The sequence below is a fragment of the Pan troglodytes genome, chromosome 14, assembly GCF_028858775.2.
Source record: "Pan troglodytes isolate AG18354 chromosome 14, NHGRI_mPanTro3-v2.0_pri, whole genome shotgun sequence".
Classification (NCBI taxonomy): Eukaryota; Metazoa; Chordata; class Mammalia; order Primates; family Hominidae; genus Pan; species Pan troglodytes.
Genome location: NC_072412.2, coordinates 10,545,671 through 10,565,821, shown reverse-complemented (window position 1 = coordinate 10,565,821; position 20,151 = coordinate 10,545,671). Strand labels below are relative to the sequence as shown.

At 41.9% G+C, this 20,151-nt stretch overlaps 1 pseudogene; it reads right to left on the bottom strand.

Annotated features, from left to right (window-relative positions):
* Positions 1-6,015: 6,015 nt before the first annotated feature.
* Positions 6,016-20,151, bottom strand: part of LOC134807001 (ankyrin repeat domain-containing protein 18B-like) — a 28,475-nt pseudogene continuing 14,339 nt past the window's right edge.

Below are 20,151 nucleotides of genomic sequence, written 5' to 3'. Positions count from 1 at the left end.
ATCACAACTATTCAAAAAGTGCCTACGATGGTCCAAAATTTCTTTCATCTTCCTGTCTTCTTTCAAGCTCTCCAAACTCTCCAACCTCTGGCTGTTACCCACTTCTGAACCTGCTTTACATTTTCAGCTATCTTTGTTGCAGCCTGACAATGTAGAAGAAAATGAAGTCCATTTTCAGGGAGAAACTTCAAGAAGGCTTCAGATATATGCATTAAAAAGAAGTCCAGTGCTAACAGCCAAGACGATGGGGAAATGTCATTGAAGATATTTCATAGCTCCACTTCGCAGTACTTTATTTTCTGTATGATCATAATGAAAAGGGGTTTCATTGGCTCATGGTTCTGCAGGCTGTAAAGAAAGCATAGTGGCTTCTGCTTCTGGGAGGACTCAGGAAGACTCCCAATCATACCAATAGGAAAACAGCAATGAAATATATCATACGGCAGGAGTAGGAGCAAGGCTGAGAGAGGAAAGAGGTGCCACACCGTTATATAACCAGATCTCATGAGAACTCACTATCACTAGGTCAGCATCAAGAAGATGGTGCTTAACCATTGGTGAAGGATCCGCCCCACAACACAGCTCCACCTCCTAGTGTTCCAGACAGAAGCCTGCTGCAGAGGCAGAGGCTCTTGGGAATCCTGTACTGTGGCAGTGCGGAAGGAAAATAAGGGCTTTGACTGACTATGCAGGAGGCCACCATCCTCGAGACCCCAGATTCATAGACCTACCAACAGTTCATACCCTCAGTATGGAAAAGTGATAGGCTCTCAACACCAGCCCAGCCCATGAGAGCAGCCATGGGGGCTAAAGCCTGCAAAGCCACAGGTGCACTGCCTTGGTGGAAGTTTTCCATGAGCATCGGCCTCTGCAGCAGGCTACTCCCCATTCCTACTATCCATCACCCTCCCACCGCCCTACAGCCAGCCTATTCTTCCCCACCCTACCCACCCCTTTTTTCTTCCACCCCTACCCCTCCCATCCATGATTAAATAATCTCCCACCAGGCCCCTTCTCCAAAATTTGGGATTACAATTCCACATGAGTTTTTCCAGGGGCACACAGCCAAATCATATTATTCTGACCTTGACCCCCCAAATATCATATCCTTTTCACAGAATAAAATACAATCATGCCTTTCCAAAGGTTTCCAAAAGCCTTAACTCCTTCCTGCATTAACTCAAATGTAAAAAGTTCTAAGTCTCATCTGAGACAAGGCTACAGTCTCTTCTGCCTATGAGTCCCTGAAGTTAAAAGGGTGTTTGTTTCTTTCAAGGTACAATGATGGTACAGGTACTGGGTAAACTTTCTCAGTCCAAAGGGAAGAAATTTCCAAGAAAAATAACACAAATGGGACCACAGGCCCAATGGACATCCAAAATCCAGTACGTCAGTGTTCATTCAATCTCACAGCTCCAAAATCATGAAGAGAACTCACTATCAGAAGGACAGCATTAAGGAGATGGTGTTTAACCATTTGTGAAGGATCCACCCCCATTCCTGCCTTTCACCCCCAACCCTACCACAATCTCCTCCAACCCTCCCCAACCCCTATTCCCTCCAACCCTCTCCACCCCAGAATCCCCCCCCCACCCTCCCGGTGCCCCCAACCATCCAACCTCCACTCTCCACCATGATTAAATCACCTTCCATCAGCCCCCACATTTAACATTTTGCATTAACATTCCACATGAGCTTTGGTAGAGACAGAGAGCCAAAACCTATTATTCTGTCTCTGGTCCCCCAAAGTTCATGTCTTTCTCACATTGCAAAATGTAATGATGCCTTCCCTAGAGTCTCTCAAATCTTAACTCATTCCAGCATTTACTCAAATGCACAAAGCCCAGAGTCTTATCTGAGACAAGTCTACAGTCCCTCCTGCCCATGAGCCAGTGAATTATAAAGCAAGTTTACTACTTCCAAGGTACAATGATTGTACAGGCAGTGGGTGACTCATAGGATACATAAGTGTCCAAAACCCAGCAGGCCAGTCACTTAATGCTACAGCTCCAAAATCACCATTTTTGAATCCTTGTCCCATATCCATGGCACAGGGCTGTGAGGGCTGAGCTCCCAAGGCCTTGGGCAGATCTGCACCTGTGGCTTTGCAGCGTTCAGCCTCCGCGGCTGTCTCTCATGGGCAGGGCTGTTGTTGAGTGCCCATAGCTTTCCCACACTGAGGGTGCAAGCTGTTTATGGGTCTATGAATCTGGGGTTTAGAGAATGATGCCTCCCTGTGTGGGGGCTTCAACCCTATAGGTCCCTTCTTTGCTCCTCTAGTAGAGGTTCCCCATGAAGCTCTGCCTCTTGGAAAAGCTTCTTCCTGAACATCCAGGATTTTCTGTACATCTTCTGGAGTCTAGACGGGAGTTCCCAAGCCTCTAATCTCTTTCTCTGTGCACCTACTGGCTTAACACTATATGGAAACCATCAAGACTTTGAGCCACCTCTGAAGCAATGACCCAAGCTGTACCTGTGCATCTTTCAGCCATGGCTGGTGCTGGAGCTGTACGGATGCTGGCAGCAGTGTCCTGCGGTTGAGCACAGCAGCAGAGCCATGGGACTGGCCTAGGAAACCATACTTTTCTCCTAGGCCCCAGGGCCTGTGACAGCAAGGGCTGCTGCAGACATCTCTAAAATGCTTTCAAGGCCGGTTTCCCACTGTCTTGGCTTTTTGCACTGGGTTCCTTTTTATACAAATACCCTAAGCCTTCTTGAATTTTCCCCCTCAAAATCGGCTTTTCTTTTTGACCACTTAGCCAGGCTCCACATTTTCCAAACTTTAGATCTCCACTTGAAGTTCCAACTTGAAGTCACTTCTTAGGTCACCCATAAGAACACAAGCTGTTCAATGTAAGCAGGACACCTCTTGTGCTATGCTGCCTAGATGTTCATTTCACCAGATACATCCTAAATCATCACCCCCAAGTTCATAGTTTCACAGATCTCCAGGGCAGGGTCCCCATGCAGCCAGCTTCTTTGTTAAGGCCAATCAAATGTAATCTTGTCTCTTGTTCATAGGAAATTCCTCATTTTCATCTGAGAACTTTTAGGTCTGGACTTCAGTGTTTACACTTTTGTCAGCCTTCCTATCACAAGTATTTAACAATTCTCTATAGTGGTCCAATATTTTCCTCATCTTGCTGTCTTCTAAGCTTTCCCAACTCTTCTGACCTCTGTCTTTTACCCACTTCTGAACCTGGTTCTACATTGTCAGCTATCTTTATCACAGCCTGGCAATGTGGTAAAACAGAATAGTCCATTTTCAGGGGGAAAGTTCATGAAGGATTCAGATATTTGCATGAAAAGAAGCTGAGTGCTGGTTGCCAAGACAAAGGGGAAAGGGCCTTGAAGGCATTTCATGGCTCCACTTCATAGTACTAATTTTCTGCATGATCATAAAGAAAAGAGGTTTAATTGACTCACGGTCCAGCAGGCTGTAAAGGAAGCACAGTGGCTTCTGCTTCTGGGAGGATCAGATCAGGAAGCCTTCCAATCATACCAGAAGGCCAAGGGGCAATGAGATGTTTCAAATGGCAGGGGTAGAAGAAAGACTGAGAGAGGAAAGAGGTGCCACCCCCTGTTATATAACCAGATCTCATGAGAACACACTATCATGAAGACAGCATCAAGAAGATGTTGCCTAACCATTGGTGAAGGATCTGCCTCTCACCCCCACCTCCCACTGTTTCCAGGCAGAAGCCTGCTGCAGATGAAGCATTCTTGGGAAACCTCTACTAGGGCAGTGCAGAAGGAAAATATGGACTTGGAGCCCCCATGCAGGGGGCCACCACCCTCCAGACCCCAGATACATAGACCCACGAACAGCTTGCACCCTCCGTGTGGAAAAGCTACAGGCACTCAACACTAGTCCAGTCCATGAGAGCAGCCATTGGGGCTCAAACCTGCAAAGCCACAGGTGCGCTTCCCTAGTAGGGATTTTCCATGAGACTCTGCCTCTGCAGCAGGCTACTACCCCTTCCTACTACCCACCACCCTCCCACCACCACCCTCCCACCACCGTACAGCCAGTCTACTCCCTCCCACCCTACCCACCCCTTTTTCCCTTCCACATCCACCCCCACCCATCCATGATTAAATCACTCCCTCCCACTCCCTGTCATAATCTAATCCCTCCAAACCCTTCCAATCTTTGTTTGCTACCCACTACTGAGCCTGCTTCTACTTTTTCAGAAATCTGTATAGCAGGTTGGCTATGTAGCAATAACAAAAATCCCATTTAAGGGGAAACATTCAAGAAGATTTCAGAAATTTGCATATAAAGAAGCCCTGTGCTAATAGCCAAAACAAAGGGAAAAAGGCCTTGAAGGCATTTCACAGCTCCTCTCTGCAGTTCTACTTTTCTGTATTATTGTAAATAAAAGAGGTGTAATTGACTCATGGTTCTGCAAGCTGTGAAGGAAGCATTGTGTCTTCTGTTTCTGGGAGGAATCAGGAAGCCTCCTCATTATATCAGAAAGCCAAGGGACAATGAGATATCTCCTAAAGCAGGAGCAGGAGGATGAGATCTGTTAAACAACCAGATCTCATGGGAACTCACTCATTATCAGGAGGATAGCATCAAGGTGATGGTTCTTTATCATTCGTGAAGTATCTACCTGCACCATTTTATGACTAAATCTTTTTCCACCTAGATCTTGCCTGTAACATTACAAAATATAATTCCACATGAGTTTTGGTAGGGACATAGACAAAAACCGTATTATTCTGTCCTTGACCCGATGAATCTCATGTCCTTCTCACATTGCAAAATACAAACATGCCTTGCCAGCAGTCTCCCAAAGTCTTAACTCATTTCAGGATTAACTCAAAGTTACAAAGTCCAAAGTCTCATCTGGGTCAAGGCTACAGTCTCTTTTGCCTATGAGTCTCTGAAATAAAAAGCAGGCATTGTGTAAGCTTTCCATATCCAAAAGGAAGACATTTTCCAGAAAGCTTCTTATTTCTCTCTGAGACCTCCTCAGCCTGGCCTTCACTGTCCATGTTTCTGTCAGGATTTTTGTCACAACCATTGAACCAGACTCTAAGATGGTCCAAAAGTTTTCTCATCTGTCTTCTTTTGAGCCCTCCAAACTCTTCCAACCTCCATCCATTACCTGGTTCCAAAGCTGCTTCCACATTTCCAGGTATCTGTATAGCAACGCTCCAGTCCTCATTTGCCATTTTCTGTATGATTTATTTTGAAAAAGAGGTTTAATTGGCTCATGGTTCTAAGCACAGTGCTTCTGCTTCTAGGCCTCAGAAATCTTTCAATAATCATGGAAGGCAAAGAAAGAATCAATTGTCTCACATGGCAAGGGGAAAACACGGAGAGTGGGGAGGTGATATAGAGATTTCAGTGACTACATCTCATGAGAAGTCACTCATTATTGTGAGGATGGTACAAGGGGATGGTGCTGAACCATTCATGAGAAATTTGCCTTCATAATTCAATCACCTTATACCAGGATCCACCTTCCACATTAGGAAATATAATTCAACATGAGATTCGGTGGGGACACATATTCAAATTGCATCATCAATCTTTGAATATAAAGACATCCACAGCAGGCTTTATCCAGCCAACTTCTTTGAGACTCTTTAAGAGTTTGAAGTCTAGAGCATATACACTAAAATATTCATACTTCAAAAAGCAATAAAGTGGTATTTTCATTTTTCCAAACGTTACAGCAGTAGTTTAGGCATTCATAGTATGATTTAGTTCACGATTGCTACTGTTTCTATTCTATCACCATATTAACTGTTTCCTATACAATTCTGTATTCAGCTGATTTCAGTTGAGCACAAAACCATCCTTGTACTAGCTCTTTGCTAGTGTTATTATTCTGCTGTAGAAAGTATCCTTGAACTGGAAACCGTCCACGATCGAGTATCGAGTCATTCAACACTATCAATTCCTGGGTGAATTTTTGAAAAAGTAGTATCTCTTGTTGCAAGAAATGCTGCATCTGTGAGTCCATGTCTCTCACTAGAATTGGATGGAAGTGGTGAATTTCAGCCAAAGTGGCCAAAGAAATCCTGTTCCTGTGATTCTGACGTCATCAGCCTCTGCACCTCTGTCTTCCCTTCTGCCACGTGTTGCCTGCTCTCCATGACTTTGGTAAGAGCTTCCTTGTGTATGTGGATGATGTCCAGGATGTTGGTCTGGTGTCCCTGAGACAGCACTAACAGGTCCATGGCTGGGTCCAGGTCCTTCCTGGACTGACCGGCAAAGAGCTCACTGACAGAGTGGAAGGCATCTATACTGAAGTGGATGGCCTGGTCCAGCTCCAAGGCCTGGCTGAGGCTGAAGGAGAACTGTCAGGCTTCTGATGCTCTTTCTCAAAGCCTGCCACCACTCATTGGCTGTGAAGTTGAGCTGAGTGCCCTGTTGTCCATCTTCTTGGTGAAGCACTTGAAGCCGTCAATCTTGCTCTCCCACTCCTAAAAGTTGAGTGTCACACTGGGGGTGGGCTCAGGGCCAGGAAGAATCTGGCACTCACCATCTCATCCTTCTCAGCCTTCCTCTTGCCCTGTCTCCAGGCTATCTCTTCAGTGCTGGTGGGGCACATCAGGAAGTGACAAAAAATGTGGCACTGCACCTGCATCCAGAAGCTGGCTGTATGCTTCATCTACAAGATTGGGCCCTTTCTGCACTTGAACATAGATCCACTTCACCATAGATGCCTTCCACACTGTCAGTGAGCTCTTTGCCCATCAGCCCAGGCAGGATCTGGACCCAGTCATGGACCTGTTAGTGCTGTCTCAGGGACACCAGGCCAACATTCTGGACATCATCCACATACACAAGGAAGCTCTTACCAGAGTCCTACTCAAGATGGCCTGTGGTCTGCCTCTTGGCACCTGAGAAGCCCACAGTGCTGTAGAAGCCCCGATGCTTGGACTGGAGCCCCAAAGGTGGCACACACCCCAGTTCTGAGCCTGCTGCTCATTTCCTCTATGTGGCTCCATTTGCAGCACATTTGTTGCACTGAGGCCTGTGCATGCCAGGCAAAGCCAAGCTGGCTCAAAGAGCAAACAGCCACCTCTGCAAGGGTGTGCCAGGAGCCAGTGGACCAGCCACCAACGTCACTCCCTGCCAGTCAGGGTAAATCAGTTATTCTGCCCTGGAGGTGGAGCCCCAGTGCCATCTGCTTTTCCTCAGGCCTCCACTCCATCAGCTGTCAGGTGGTGGTCACTCAGACTGTGGGAAGCTGGCCATCCCTGTTTCCTTGAGTGGGTGAGGTTGGTGACTGCTCCACCTGCTCCTGGCACACCCTTGCAGAGGTGGCTGGTTGCTCTTTGAGCCAGCTTGGCCTTGCCTGGCATGCACAGGCCCCAGGTACTGAGAAGCTGCTCCGAGTAAGTTTGTCTTGGGCCAAATTCTAAGTCTGGCCAGGGCCACAGAAGGCCGAGTCCCCTGGGTGGTAATCCTGGCTGCTGCAGGGGGGCCCATTGTGCCCCTCCCCTCCCAGGGCTCAGGATGAGGTCCGACTGGGGCAGGATGCTTTAGGTATGGGACTTGTGCCCCAGGAGGGGACCTCTGTCACACACGTTGGGTGAGAATATGTATGGCATGCTGCTGGCTGCCAGGGCTGTTGGGATGCACGTTCACCCTTCCCTTCAGAGACCTCAAAGTGACCAGCTTCCCCTTTATGAATGACTTCCCAAGGCCCAGGAGCCATTTGGGGCTGCAGAGCAGCTGGCTGCATGCTGCCCTGGCTTCTTCCATGTTGTGCTGGTCACTACCTACCAAGGGGGGTCAGTTGCAGGCACAATGTAGGACGATTGTCTCTGGACCTGTGTCTTGGTTATCATGGAGCTAGACTGGGCCTGGTGACAGGGCCCTGATGGGGTTGCCCTCTGTGGTCACGGAGGTGATCAGAAAAGATGCAGAATGGAATTGCTGTGAGGATGAATGAGATGACTGTCAGCACATAACAGGCAGCTGGTGAGTGTTCAGCGATTACCCTCAGTAGCTGCCCAGAGGCCAAAACCACCCACCTGATAGTGACTTTTCCCAAGCCAGGAGGAAGAGAAAAGAGCAGGTCCCACTCACCTGAATCTGATCAGTGAGCTGTGTTGAGATGTGCCTCTCATCTAGAAAATGGTCCTTCACGCAGAGCTACTCACAGACACTGCTGTGTGTCTCTAACTGCTCCACAACACAGAGGCAATGGGGACTCAGCAACAGTGACATTGTGGGGTGACACAACCCACCACCATGGGAGTCTGCTTGGGTCAACAGGGCCCAGAGTCAGTGTCCTCTATCCCCTGAACTGACATGTGTGTATGCAATGTATTTGTGTATGCATGTGTGCCTGTGTGTGTGTGTGTGTATGTGTGTGTTTGTCTTGCTTCTCTGGACAGGCCTAGCTTCTCCACTCATGGGTGCACCCAAGTCCTCATCACTGTCACCTTAGAGCATTAGAGCCTCTATAGGTGCTCCCCAATCTCTGCCCACTCCACCCATGGTGGTCCTGGGGATGCAGACAGAGGAGGGGCACTGCATAATGCTGAGAGGGCTGGCACCCTCTCTAGGTGGAACACAGGTCATTTGTAAAGTTGTAGGTCTGCCAAGCAGTATTGGATTCAACACATCTTCTCACCTTCTTTCCAGCCACCCTCCAGGGTGCCCTGACTCACTTTCCCTGCAGATGGAGGCAAGGAGGCTCCACAGACAACCCCCCGCCTGAGGTCACATAGTGGCCAGCAGGCTAGGTACTGACCAACTGCCCCTGACCAGGTTCCCAGTGATGAGTGATGAGGCCCCTAATGACCACTCCTCCATTGACCAGGTCCCACTGATCAAGTCCCCACTGACCATGTCTTCCTAACCAGGCCCACACTTAATAGGCCTCATGGGCCAGACCCCACTGACCAATTTTCCACTGACCTGGTCCCCATTGACAAGACCGGGTTCCCACTGACAAGACCACAATTTACCAGGTTGCTGCCCACCCGACCCCCCACTGAACAATTCTCCATGAACGAGTACCCAGCTGACCGAGCCCTCTCTGACCAGGCCCTCACTGACCAGGCTCCAAGCCACTAAGGCCCCACACTGACCAGGCCCGTGATATATTGTGTATGCCCCACCAACCAGTTTTTCATTGTTTATGTTCCAACAGATCAGACCCCACTAAAAAAGCCACCACTGACTAGGTCCCCCCACTGACTAGGCTTCCAATGACTAGGTCACCAGGTCCCCACTGATGAGGCCTTTACTGAGGAGGCCGCCACTAACCAGGCCCCTGCTGATCAGGTCCCAAATGACTAGGTCCTGATGACCAGGTCATTTCTGACCATGGTCCACTGACCAGGCCCCGGAGCAACGGGGTTCAAAGTCTCATTACAATGTCCCCCTCAGCTCATAGACCCTCCCTCCCTGCATGTGTGCCCAGAGGTCAGGCCCTGGGGTTTTTTTTGGGACATGGCCTTTCCTCCAAGATACAGGGAGAGACAGTTGGTCTCAGGCTCCAGGTTCCCAGCTCCACACTCACCCCAAAGGCCCTCTGGGCCCGTCTCAAAGGAGAAAGTGAGGTGGCCTGACACTGCCTGGACACACCATCTACCCTATTCCTGAGTGTCAGAGTGTGAAGAAGGGAGGGACATTTGGCAGATAAGGCACGCTGTGCTGTTGGGTCTCTCAGGGCCCTTCCCACAGAGCCCCGATCTAAAGACACAACACAGAGGCTACAGGAAGACTAATCCAGAACCTCTGAGACAGCCAGGGTCCACATGAGGACTCTCCCCAGACAGCCAGAAGGCCCTTTGCTAGTTTCTTGGTACCTCAGTGGATGTGGCAGTGGTTCTTCTGTTGGGGACCAGTGAGTACACACTGGGGAGGGCTCACCTGTGCTTCCTCAGTGGCTCCACCTCTGCTTCTAAAAAGAATTACTCATTCCAGAGCTGGAGCAGAGAAAATACAAGCTGAGCTTAGAACATCTTCTGCCAGAAATTAAAAAAGTGCCGACAGAGTAATGGAGACAAATCAAAGAGACATAAAGTCAGCTTGGAATGTCTACTACTGGCCTAATCTTGGGGAATTGGAGCATCAGAATCATGAGCTTTCCTTCTCCCTTATTTATTGGTTTTATTTCTCCATGTAGAACAAAGAAGAGAATAAGAAAATAATCATCTGGTAACCATCATAGTAATAATTGTTCAAACACAAGTCATCCATGAAATGCTAAATCTAGTGGGTTCTGAGGAGTAACCAGATATTTACAGAGCCTCAAAGTATCTCCATACAAAATACAGTTGAACTACAGAAAGAAAATTGTAACATTAGCACGGACAAACCTGGCAGGTACTCCTTAACTCTCCTAAGTAATAAAAACTGTAAAATGCAAATAAGCCTTCGATGACCTTTACTAACTTTTACTAAAGTATCAATGATGACTTAGTTGTTTAAACAGCTGACATTTGGGCAATTTGAGTATGTCAAACTCAATAATACTGGTTTTCATTTGCAAGATCCACTTAAAACTTAAGGAGGCCAAAAAACATCATTTAAAATACCCTATAAATTATAATCATACATATGATACAAAAATATCCTACTTCAGTAAATATTGGAATGTTATATATTTTATGAGAAACAATTAAAATGTGTAAATAGCCCAGTAATAAAATTTTATAATCTTTTAAATCATCATACAATTTTTCCTTAAGATTTTATGGTTAAATATTCTCTTCATTAGATGTGGCTTACCCGTGGATTCTAGAGAAGAAAGTAGATGGGAGCAAGTGTCCAATACAGCAACAGTTGGAAAGAAAAATAAAGAATTTTGTTCTTTACCTAAAACGCTTCAGTTAACTAAGTGTGAGTTTAAAAACTAAAGACTTGAGAACTTTATCAGAGTTAATAAGAATGATAAATATGTATGTACATTTACAATACAAAATTACTATTTAATAATTTACACATGGCATTAATTCTAATTGTGTTTAAATATCAGAGCTTTTTCAGTCTTCATTCATGTAATCAACAGCCACATGCTAAGGTACTAGAACCAGCACTGGAATTACAAGATGAAGATGGCATGGTCCACCTCTCAACAGTCATAAGCTATAACCTAAAAAACAGACAGGCAGGCAATGTCCATATAGAGTCATAGATACCATGACAGGTATATAGCAGGGCACTACTGGAACACAGAGAAGGGACATCTACCCACTTTTATGTCAATATCATGGGCTTTCTGGTGGAGGAGATAACATAGGTTGATACCTGAAGGACAAGGAAAAGCTTCCCAGATAGAGGGAAGAGGCAAAGGCAAAGAGCCTGAGGTGAGGAAGAGCCCTGCAGAGTTCCACTCCATCCAGTTTGGTGCTAGAGCAAAGGGCAGAGTGCAGTAAGTGGTGAGAAACAAGGCTGAGTAACTTGACAAGAATTACATTGACATGGGTGTTTTTATTTCATGGTGAAAAATTTGGAACTTTTCCTGAGAACAAGTGTAAGCCAATGACACAGTAAATTAGAGGAGATTTAAAATGTCACCTGTCAAGTGACTGCTTATGAAGGGTTATTGCTCAGCTAAGTATTTCTGAATGAGTCTTAGGTCTGTTGGCCTTCAATCTCTACTGAAACCCTGAGAACTTGATGATACATTTGTTTTCTGAGAATCGTTTCAGTGTGCTGGCTGACAGTTCCATGAGGATGGCAAAACTTAAGAAAGTGTAGAGCCAGTGAAAAAGAGATGCACAGACTTCTTGGGAACTGTTTAAGCTTTGGAACATGATGAATTTATGGTGCATAAGTACAGTCTTCTCTGTGAAAGTTTTTGTTTTCACATCTTTCATTAGATGTGTGTAAGAAAAAAATATTGATGTAGTATCTACTAACCCAAGAATGAAAAGGAATGCCATTTGCTATTTACACTTTATTTCTAAAATAAACCTAAATTTAATTAATAAATTTTGTCAACGTACTTCTCTTTGTTTCTCTAATTATTTATTCTACACAGTCCGGCCCCATCTAAAATAAGTAAAAAAAAAAAATGTCTAAATTAAACAAGAAACATTATCATGAAAATCATGTATCACTTACAAAATGTGGCCTTTAGTATTTTTAGTGACTAGACATAACTTGAAGTTTGCTTAAATAGAAAAATAATCACATAAATAAAATAAAATTTCTACTCATTTTAAGTTTAGATAACAGAGGATGTATATGTGTAATGCTGTTTAGAGTAATCTGACAAAAATGCAGTTAATATTGATCTATTGCATATACATGATTTTAGAAAGGTAGTGTTTTATTAGTACAAAGGTTAAACAATGGCCAGACATGGTGGTTCATACCTGTAATCCCAGCACTTGGGGAGGCCAAAGCAAGCAGATCACAAGGTCAGGAGATCGTGATCATCCTGGCCAACATGGGGAAACCCCATCTCTACTAAAAATACAAAAATCAGCTGGGCGTGGTGATGTGCACCTGTAGTCCCAGCTACTTGGGATACTAAGGCAGGAGAATTGCTTGAAGCCAGGAGGTGGAGGTTGCAGTGAGCCAAGACTGCACCACTGCACTCCAGCCTGGTGACAGAGTGAGACCCTGTCTCACAAAAAAAAAAAAAAAAAAAGATTAAGTAATTAAAGCCATCTTTTGCAATGAATGCATTGCTTTGAAATTCTTAGAAAACTCTGCCTTTATAAAAGTTTAATCCATTTTTTAGTTCAATAAATTTTATCTTAAAAAGAAATTTCTGTTCTCTACTTATAGTAAACTTTTCTTTTTTTTTCTAGTTTGTATTCTAAATTAACGTGGTACCTCTGTAAGTTTCTTCCAAAGGCATATTGAGGGATACCGAGGTTTGCAGTACAATTAAACCCATCACACAGGTTGTGAGCATAGGACCCAAGAAGTAGTTTTTCAACCCTGGCCCACTCTGTCCCTCCCCGTTCTTATTTCCCAGTGTCTATTATTCCCATCTTTATGACAATGTGCACCCAATATGTAGCTCCCACATGAGTGAAAACATGAGATATTTGGTTTCTGTTTCTGCGTTGGTTTGCTTAGGAGAGTGGATTCCAGCTGTATTCATGTTGCTGCAAATGACGTGATTTTGTTCTTTTCATGGCTGCATAGTATTCCATGGTATATATGGAATTTTCCAATCTACCTTGGATTTTCAATCTACCTTGGATGTACCTGGATTGACTCCACGTCTTTGCTATTGTGAATAGTGCTGCAATGAACATACATGTGTATACATCTTTTTGTTACAATGATTTATTGTCCTTTCGGTATACCCCTAGTATAGTAATGGGGTTGCTGCATCCAACAGTCATTCTTAGTTCTTAATTTCCAAACTGCTCTCCATAGTAGCTGAATTAATTTACATTGCCACAAACGGTTTGTGTTCCCTTTTCTCCACAGCCTCCCCAACATCCTTTTTTAAGTTTTTATTTATTATTTGTTTTTAACAAAAGTCATTGTGACTGGTGTGAAATGGTATCTCATTGATGTTTTGTTTGGCATTTTTCTGATGATTAGCAATGGTAAGCATTTGTTAATGTTTGTTGGCCACTTACGTGTGTTGTTTTGAGAACTGTCTGTTCATGTCCTTTGCCCATTTTTAATGGTCTTATATATTTTTCGCTTGTTGATTTGTTTAGGTCTCTTATGGATTCTGGATAATAGGCGTTTGCTATATCCATACTTTGTGAATATTTTCTTCCATTCTTTTAGGCTGTCTGTTTAATCCCGTGATAGTTTCTCATGCTGTGCAGAAGCTATTTAGCTAATTAGATCACACTTGTCAATTTTTGTTATTCTTGCAATTGCTTTTGAGGACTTAGCCATAAATTAATTGACAAATATGATAGCCAGAAGAGTATTTCCTAGGTTTTCTTCCAGGATTTTTATAGTCAGATGATGTACTCTTATGTAAGGAAAGCACAAACCTTTTTTTGTTTTGTTTTGAGACAGAGTCTGCATCACCAAGGCTATAGTGCAGTGGTATCATCTTGGCTTACTGCAACCTCTGTCTCCTGGGTTCAAGTGATTCTCCTGCCTCAGGCTCCTGAGTATCTGAGATTACACCTGCCTGCCAACATGCCTTGCTAATTTTTGTAATTTTACTAGAGACAGGTTTCATCATGTTGGCCAGGCTGGTCTCAAACTCCTGACGTCAGGTGATTCACCTGCCTCGGCCTCCCCAAATTTTGGGATTACAAGTGTGAGCCACCATGCCTGGCCAAGCACAAAGCTTTTAACATAAAAATGGAAATGAATATTTTAGTGTTTTGTTTAATTCATAAAATGCAATTATTTTGGATTCTACTAAATAATAAACATCCATATGTGGCAAAGTGTTTGGATGCCAATCATTCAGTTGTGATTATGAGTGGGAAGAATTGAGATGGTGCAAATAAACTTTTTAAATTTTTTTTTAATTTTCAAGATGGAGTCTTGCCCTGTCACCCAGGCTGGAGTGCAGTGGTGCAATCTCAGCTCCTGCAACCTCCGTCTCCCAGGTTCGAGCAATTCTCTGCCTCAGCCTTCCTAGTAGCTGGGATTACAGGTGCCCACCACCACACCAGGCTAATATTTTTTTTTGTACTTTTAGTAGAGATGGGGTTTCACCATCTTGGCCAGGCTGGTCTTGAACTCCTGACCTCATGATACACCTGCCTCAGCCTCCCAAAGTGCTGGGATTACAGGCATGAGCCACCACACCTGGCTGGTGCAAATAAACTTTAAAAGTGGCATGGGCCGGGTGCGGTGGCTCATGCCTGTAATCCCAGCACTTTGAGAGGCTCAGGCAGGCAGATCGCAAGGTCAGGAGTTCAAGAAGAGCCTGGCCAATATGGTGACACCCTGTCTCTACTAAAAATGCAAACATTAGCTGGGTGTAATGGTGGGTGCTTGTAGTCTCAGCTACTCAGGAGGCTGAGGCAGGAGAATCACTTGAACCCGGGAGGTGGAGGTTGCAGTGAGTGGAGATGACACCAAGACACTCCAGCCTGGGTGACAGAGTGAGACACTGCCTCAAAAAAAAGAAAAAAAAATGTGGTATGAACCACAGCTAAACTACAATCAATTAGAGAGTAAGCCAAAGCATCTCAAAGTATATCATCAGTTATCAGGCAATAACATGCAATTTTTCTAAAACCTAACTGAAATGCAGCTTTTAAAGACATTTCAAACGTGTCAATTTAGTCACATTTATTGAATAAAGTTAGCAAATGGATATCTCTTGAAAATGAGAGCTCCAGGGAATTAAAAAATGTAAAGTTCCCATTTCCTTTCTGTGTTAACACAGCTAATTATGATCTTTACTTCACATGCAAAAGTCAACAGAACAACTCAGTATTTCTCCAAATTATAAACAAGAATTACGCTAGAGAAATGAAACCCTAAAGAGAAACGGTCATATAACTAACCTCAGTCAAGTAGTTCTGGCAGTTATTTGATGTCTGAGGTTTGAAGTAGGAATTCTTACGGGCATTTGGGAAATATATTTTCTCTTGAGTCCTATACTAGTAAGATTTTCAACACAAGGTGACTCTCGACCTCGCCTTGTAGGAAGAGTGCTGAGAAAATATTTCACCTGCTCCTTCTCCATAAAGAGCTGATACTGATCATTGCTATTTTCTTATTCGATCTGTAAAGATAGCAAAGACAAATGCTTAATATTTCATTTTTCCTTAAATGATTCTTAATGACTTGCAGTTTTTAAAAACTTACCCTGAGAGTAAACCAAATTACCCACTAAATAGTGTTTTCACACAGAAGATGTGTGTAAGAGCATACCTGTTGTAAGGAATTATAATTTTAAAATCGTTCTAAAGAAGCACCATTGTTTCTAAGGTGATTTCTACCGAACAAGCAGTTCAAACAAAGTACACAGGGAAGAGAAATGGCTATCAGTGATGTATGGCTCAACAGGTAAAACTTCCTGCCTTCTAAAATGGCTCTACTTGTAAGATTCTGAAGATTCCATTAGAAATACTTGTATTTAAAGGGTAATAATGTGGGAAAATGAATATGTTGATTTGCTTGATTATAAGAACCACTTCACTAGAAATAATTATATCAAAACATCATGTTGTACTCCTTAATGTAGGTTAAGAAAACTAAAATGAAAGAAAAAAAAAATCTAGGAATACTTGTGTTTAGTAAACCAGTTTTAGATTTCACTCTTGTACATTTCACCCATTATCTAGGACCAATTAAACATTTGGCACTGAGGAATAATTCAGAGCAACAACTCCTAGGGGAGAACTAGATTGTCTGGTTGGTGATCAAAAAGAACAAAAGCATCTCTGAAGGCAATTAGCCCCCAACACTGTGACCAAGGCCCTGGAGGTGGGGCATGTTCTTTCTGCCTTCCACACACCGCTTCAGGATGAACAAGGTGTTATTTTTTAACCGCTTTGTGAATTACACTTCTTTAAATTCCTGTGATATTTATTCCCTATTTCACAAGGGTGCCTTTCTGCAACATCTTGAATATGTTACACAAATAGTCTTTCTTGAGGCACCCTCTGGTGATGATACTAAAGATCACAATCAAAAACAATTGTGCCCAGAGTAGCAGTACCACTTTGCATTTAGGTTGTGATCCACTGAAAAGTAAATTAAACACATTAATATTTCTATTTAGGGAAATTCTGACAAGTAATTTTATAACAAGATCACTTCATTAATTATAAAGCTTCAAAAATACTTAGTGAAAAAAACTAACAGATCAGGTTAATTACATGAGACTTTTCAGGAAAAAAAGCCATACAAAAGCAAAAAAAAAAAAAAAAATGAGAGGAGAGACAAAAACTATCTTTGACTAACATTTTAAAGGTAAAATTATTTACTAACATTATTTTTCAAAATTACATTGTCAAATTAGCATTCACTTCCTTCTAATCTCCTGAAGCCATCTCACTAAAAATTATGCTTTTGAAACAAATTAATGAGCTTAATTCATTTTCTATGAGTGTATGTTTTGACTTACTTAGTTAATTTTTTTGACATGGAACTGTTAGCTTTCAATGCTGCTGCAAAGGCTTCCTTATATTCTTCTAACTCAGTTGTAACCTCTTCATAAGCAGTTTTCATTTGTAGAATTTACATTCCACATCTTTAAGTGTGAGTTCCTTCTTATTTAGTGAAGCTGTATTATATCCTTGTTTAACTGCTCTAATTGTTTTTTATATTGTGCTTGTTCCTAAAACAGAGGAAAAGAATACACTTTTAAAACAATTATAACCTAATTATTATGTTTGTTGCCTTTCATTTTGAGTCAGTGATTCAAAGAGTATTTTTGAATATGTTAAAAAAGAGGATGAAGTTTAAAATATTTCAGCAATATCAAAACTAATAACTGAATTCAGAATTAAGTCTGATTTGTAAAAATTTGAAATCGTAATTATGCTAGTATTAATGTAATCTGGTCATATAAAAAGTAATAGAATCCATTCATAGTTTTAAAAAGTGATCAATGAACACTGTAGCTTAAGACCAATTCATAATTATCACATAATTTCTAAATCACAATTTTTTCCTATGCCAACTGGTCTTAATCATCAAATGACTCCATAATGAGAATCATTACTCTGAAAGATTGATTTTGTTATAATAATAATAATGGAAATTTAAATATTTAAAAGAAAAAACAGATATCTTTTTTTCTAGAACTCTACAAAGCAGATTGCTACAAGAGAGGCAGAGGTAACTATATATATATATATATATATATATATATATATATATATATATAATCTCCAAAATATAATTTGCAGTGAAATAAATGAAAGCACATTACAAGTAAACTTACCTGATTTAAACAACTTACCTGTAAATGGATTTCTTCTAATTTTTCTACTGCCTGCATTGCCCTTTCATCTAGCTCTGATTTATATTCTTGTAGTTTACTAAGTTCTACCATACTGTTTTCCATATGTGTCTTAAGATTTAATATTTCTTCTTCCAACATCTTTTTATCCTCCTCAAGTTTTTCACATTCCTGTTGTACTTTTTTCATAGATAATAACTCCTGTTGAAAAACTTGATTCTCTTTAGCCAAATTGACACATTTTGAAGATACAGCTTCCTTCTCCGCCATAAGATCATCAAACTGCATGAATAAAATAGTATAGCTTGATAATGAAGTAGGCTGAGAATAATCTAATACAAAATCAATAGCAAATTTTGAAATGCATTTACTTGCAATAAAATGTTATCTGTAATGCAGCAGATTCTTCAAATGTGAACCCTTAAATTACTCAGAATTTTAAGAACAAAGTTAAAGCTACCATGAGTCATAAAAATATATTCTTTACTATCATCATCTTTGCCACAGAATTTTTGTACTTCATTTTACTTTTATTTTTCTGATAATTCATTTTTGTTCCTCCTTAAATGGCACAAAGTTATCTCCTAGTAAAAAGTGTCTAACCCCCTTCCTTCATTATCATTCCCCACAGTATGTCAAAAAAAGTTTCAGAGATATCATATTGAGTTATTTAGGCCAAAGTCAATAAATGGGTCTAGGAATAAGACTTTGAAAATGATATTACACTCTATACTAGGCATGGTGGCTCATGCCTGTAATCCTAGCACTTTAAAAAGCTGTGGCAGAAAGATCACTTGAGGCCAGGAATTTGAGATCAGCCAGAGCAACATAGTGAGACCCCCATCTCTACAAAAAAAAATTTTTTTAATTACCCGGGCATGGTGGTTCATGCCTGTAGACCCAGCTAGTTGGGATACTGAGGTGAAAGGATGGATTGTACCCAGAGTTCAGGGCTGCAGTGAATTATTATCACTGCACTTCTGCCTGGATGACAGACAAAGACCCTATCTCAAAAAAAACCACAAAATAATGAAATCTATGATTAAGGACTCTGATGCTATAAGCCTTTCCTTAAACTGCAAATGTTTCATGCTAATTTGAATTGCATTTTAAGAAGTAATGATTCTTGGGGTAAAGACCATAGAATACGGCACCCAGAAATAAATCCACATATTTCCAGCCAACTGATTTTGGACGAACATGCCAAGAATATACGCTGGGGAAAGGACAGCCTCTTCAAATGAATGACACTGGGAAAACTAAATATCCATATGGAGAAGAATGATATTAGCTTCCTATGTAACACCATATAACAACATAAACTCAGAATCGATTGAAGACTGAAATATAAGGCCCAAAATTATCAAACTACTCTAAGTAAATATAGGGAAAATGCTTGAGGACATTAGTCTGCACAAAGATTTTTATGGGTAAGACATGAGAAGCATAGGCAAACAACAAATCATAGACAAAAGACACTACATTAAGCTAAAGAGCTTCTGTCCAGCAAACAACTGAGTGAAGAGAAAACCTGTAGAATAGGAGAAAATATTGTCAAGCTATTCACCTAATAAGGGACTAATATACAAAATATACAAAAAAACTCAAACAACTTCACAGTAAAAAAAATCTGAGTTTAAAATTGGGTAAAATATCTAACTATACTTTTTTTTAGAAAAAGAAATACAAATATCCAATAAATAAATTTTAAAATGCTCAGTATCACTAATCCTCAGGGAAATACAAATCAAATCTACAATGTGATATAATCTTGCTTCAATTTGAATAAATTGCTGTCATTGAAAAGACAAAAAAATAACAAATGCTGGTGAGGCTCCAGAGAACAGTAAACTCTTACATGCTGTTGGTGGGAAGGTAAATTAGTGCAGCCACAATAGAGAACAACAGGAGGTTTTCTCAAAAAAACTAATAATGGGACTGCCGAGGGATCCAGCAACCCCGCTACTGGATATTCAGGCAATAGAAAAGAAAACAATAGATCAAAAGGATATCTGTCCTCATATGTTTACTGTAGCTCTATCCACAACAGCTTGTGTATGGAATCAACCAACATGTCCATCACCAAATGAATGGACGAAAAACTGTGGCACACAAACACAGTGGAATACTATTCACCGTATAAAGGAATTAAATCCTGTTATTCGTGGCCACGTGGATCAGTCTGACGGATGTTATGTTAAGTGCAGACACAGAAAGATAAATACTGCACATTCTTACTCATATAAGGGAGCTAAAGGAAAATTGAAGGCTGGGCAATATGGCTGATGCCTGTAATTTCCTAGCTCTTTGTAAGACCAAGGCAAGAGAATCATTTGAGGCCAAAAGTTCC